At 63.7% G+C, this 3,729-nt stretch overlaps 1 non-coding gene across 1 annotated transcript; it reads left to right on the top strand.

Moving 5' to 3' along the window:
• Window positions 1–873: 873 nt before the first annotated feature.
• Window positions 874–992, top strand: LOC131867092 (5S ribosomal RNA). Its single transcript, XR_009365686.1, has one exon. It is a non-coding gene; the product is annotated as a 5S ribosomal RNA (ribosomal RNA).
• Window positions 993–3,729: the final 2,737 nt, after the last annotated feature.

Raw genomic sequence — 3,729 nt, 5'->3', positions numbered from 1 at the left:
GGGTGAGTGCCAATGTGGGTTCAAAGGTGCTAAGTTGGGTGCGAGGTTGGGTGCGAGGGTGGGTGGGTGCCAAGGTGTGCTAGGTGGAAGCCCGGGTGGGTCGGCATCCCATGGGTGTCGAGTTGGGTGCCTGATGGGTGCTTCTTGTCAAGTTTTAGTCGTCGGGACTCATTTCGAGCCTTAGAGGTCGTTTCTTGTCCGGTTGCCCTGTCTTCGACCTGGGAACCCAATTTTGGTCCTCGGGTCCCATTTTTTTTTGTCTCGCATCCCACTTTTGGCCTGTGGCCTTTTCGGGGTCGATTCTCGTTTTGGGCATCAGAGCATGTTTCTTCTCCTAAAACCCAATATTTGTTTATTAAGTCTCGGAACACATTTTTGTTCTCGTGGACCCATCATGGGTCTTGGAACGCATTTGTGGTCCTTGGGTCCCATTTTGCATCCCGAAACTTGTGTTTTGGTGCTTGATCCCTATTTTGGGTGCCCACCTTGCACCAAGTGCGCACCCGGGGCAAACCGAGCGCCTTGGTGCACCGGGGCAAGATCGAGCGTGCACCCGAGGCGCCCCGAACATGCACCAAGGTGCACTCGGCCCACATGTGAGCGCAGGTCGTTGCGCCCGAGGTGGTGTGTGGGCACCGCGTTGCAGACGGGACACTGCACGCACACGACGCCCCCTCCAGGTGCACGCACGTAGGCCGGGCCGGGTGCACACCCGACGCCCTAGCAAGGTGCGCGCACCCGGGCAGGGCTCACACTTGGCGAACGGGGCGCACTTCGCGAGGGAGGGTGTGCACCTCGACGGGGGTGGGTGGCCGGGGTGGATTCGCACGTGGGTCGCGGTTTGCTAAGTACACACTGCGACAAGCTCATAACGGGTGCGATCATACCAGCGTTAGTGCACCGGATCCCATCAGAACTCCGCAGTTAAGCGCGCTTGGGCCGGAGTAGTACTGGGATGGGTGACCTCCCGGGAAGTCCCGGTGTTGCACCCTTTTTTAGTTTTTCGCCGGGCGTCGCAATGCTATTTGAATAAACCTTTTGCCCGTTTGCGTTCTCGTCGGGGCCGGGCCGGGCCGGGGTGCGCTGCCCGCACTACCGCGCGCGCGGGGGCGACACCGAGCGCGCACCCGAGGCGCCCCGAGCACACAGGCCACGGTGCAACCCGGGCGTTGTGCGCGCACCCCGGTGCGCCCGAGGTGCTGCGCGCGCACCCAGGTGAAATCGGTGTGCACCTCGGCCAGTGCGCGCTCGGTCGAGTCGCGCACGTTGGCCAAGGTGCACGGTGATGTTTCTTACTCTAAGGTTCCGCACCAGACGCCCGGGACAGGTGAGCGAAGCTGGGCGGGGCCGGGTGCGCGGCCGGGGCAGGTGCACGCAGCTGGAGAGAGCTTTGGAGCACACTTCGGAGCGCACCAATGATGCGCTCCATTCAAAAGTTTCCTGAAAAGGCAAAAAAAGTTGAGATTATAGAATTTCCCACTTGAGAGATTGTAAAAAAAAAAAATTTAAAATGAAGGAAACGCGGGTGCCAAGGTGTGCGCAGCCCAGCCAAGGTGTGCGCACCAAGGCGCCCACCCTGGCGAAGGTGCACGCAAGGTGCGCACCCGAGGCAAACCGGACAATTAACCCAACTTTCGACTTCGCGCGCACCTTGGAGCGCACTTCGGAGCGCTCCTTGGTGCGCACCAATCTTGGGCACCTCGGAGTGCACCATGGCGCCCACCAAGGTGCGCACCCGGGGCAAACCGAGCTCCGACTTCGTGCGCACCTTGGAGCGCACGAAAGGTGCGCACCATGGCGCCCACCAAGGTGCGCAGCCCAGCCAAGGCGTGCGCATCAAGGTGCGCACCCTGGCGAAGGTGCGCACCCGGGGCAAACCGAGCTCCGACTTCGTGCGCACCTTGGAGCGCACAAAAGGTGCGCAACCCAGCCAAGGTGTGCGCACCCCGGTCAAACCGAGCTCCGAATCGTGCGCACCAGAGGTGCACGCCATCGTGCGCACCTTGGAGCACACTTCGGAGCCCTCCTTGGTGCGCGCCGATGTTGCGCACCTCGGAGCGCACCCGGGGAAAACAATGCAATTAACCCGACTTTCGACTTCGTGGGCACCTCGGAGCGCTCTCGGGTTCGCACCTCGGAGCACACCGAGGTGCGCACCTTTGATGCGCTGCCTTCACCAATTTCCAGAAAAGGCAAGAAAACATTGAGAAGGTGTGCGCACCGAGGTGCCCACCCTGGCGAAGGTGCACGCGAGGTGCGCACCCGGGGCAAACCGGGCTCCGACTTCGTGCACGCCGCACCTTGGAGCACACTTCGGAGCGCTCCTTGGTGCGCACCAGGGCGCGCAACCCAGCCGAGGTGCCCACCCCGGCGAAGGTGCACGCGAGGTGCGCACCCGGGGCAAACCGGGCTCCGACTTCGTGCACGCCATGGTGCCCACCGCGGCGAAGGTGCACGCGAGGTGCGCACCCGGGGCAAACCGGGCTCCGACTTCGTGCACGCCGCACCTTGGAGCACACTTCGGAGCGCTCCTTGGTGCGCACCATGGTGCCCACCAGGGCGCGCAACCCCGCCGAAGGTGCACGCGAGGTGCGCACCCGGGGCAAACCGGGCTCCGACTTCGTGCACGCCGCACCTTGGAGCACACTTCGGAGCGCTCCTTGGTGCGCACCATGGTGCCCACCAGGGCGCGCAACCCCGCCGAAGGTGCACGCGAGGTGCGCACCCGGGGCAAACCGGGCTCCGACTTCGTGCACGCCATGGTGCGCACCGCGGCGAAGGTGCGCACCCGGGGCAAACCGGGCTCCGACTTCGTGCACGCCGCACCTTGGAGCACACTTCGGAGCGCTCCTTGGTGCGCACCAGGGCGCGCAACCCAGCCGAGGTGCCCACCCCGGTGAAGGTGCACGCGAGGTGCGTACCCGGGGCAAACCGGGCTCCGACTTCGTGCACGCCGCACCTTGGAGCACACTTCGGAGCGCTCCTTGGTGCGCACCATGGTGCCCACCAGGCCGCGCAACCCAGCCAAGGTGTGCGCACCAAGGTGCACGCGAGGTGCGCACCCGGGGCAAACCGGGGTCCGACTTCGTGCACGCCGCACCTTGGAGCACACATCGGGGCGCTCCCGGGTTCGCACCGGCGTTGCGCACCGTGGTGGGCACCTCGGAGCACACCAAGGTGGGCAGCGAGGTGCGCACCTTTGATGCGATGCCTTCACTAATTTCCATAAAAGGCAAAAAAAAAACGAGATTTTAAAATTTCCGTTTTGAAAGATAGTGAGAAAAAGGGAATGCTGGTGCCATCTTGAGCCCGCCCTGGTGCGCAGCCCAGCCAAGGTGTGCGCACCAAGGTGCCCACCCTGGCGAAGGTGCGCGCCCGGGCAATTAACCCAACTTCCAACTTCGCGCGCGCCAGGGTGGGAGCGCACCCAACAACCGGGCCTGGGAAGAGCCAATGCGAGAAACCCCACCAAACGCTCTGACAAAAAAAGAGGGGGCGCTCCAGTAACCCCGCTTCGGAGCGCACCCTGGGCAAACCCAGCCAAGGTGCCCACCCCGGCCAAGGTGCAGGCGAGGTGCGCACCCGGGGCAAACCGGGCTCCGACAACGTGCACGCCGCACCTTGGAGCACACTTCGTAGCGCTCCCGGGTGCGCACCTCAGAGCACACCAAGGTGGGCAGCGAGGTGCGCACCTTTGATGCGCTGCCTTCACTAATTTCCAGAAAAGGC

This window comes from Cryptomeria japonica, unplaced genomic scaffold (genome assembly GCF_030272615.1).
Source record: "Cryptomeria japonica unplaced genomic scaffold, Sugi_1.0 HiC_scaffold_163, whole genome shotgun sequence".
Lineage (NCBI taxonomy): Eukaryota > Viridiplantae > Streptophyta > Pinopsida > Cupressales > Cupressaceae > Cryptomeria > Cryptomeria japonica.
The sequence above is the reverse complement of the archived record's forward strand: the minus strand, read 5'-3'. Positions and strand labels throughout refer to the sequence as shown.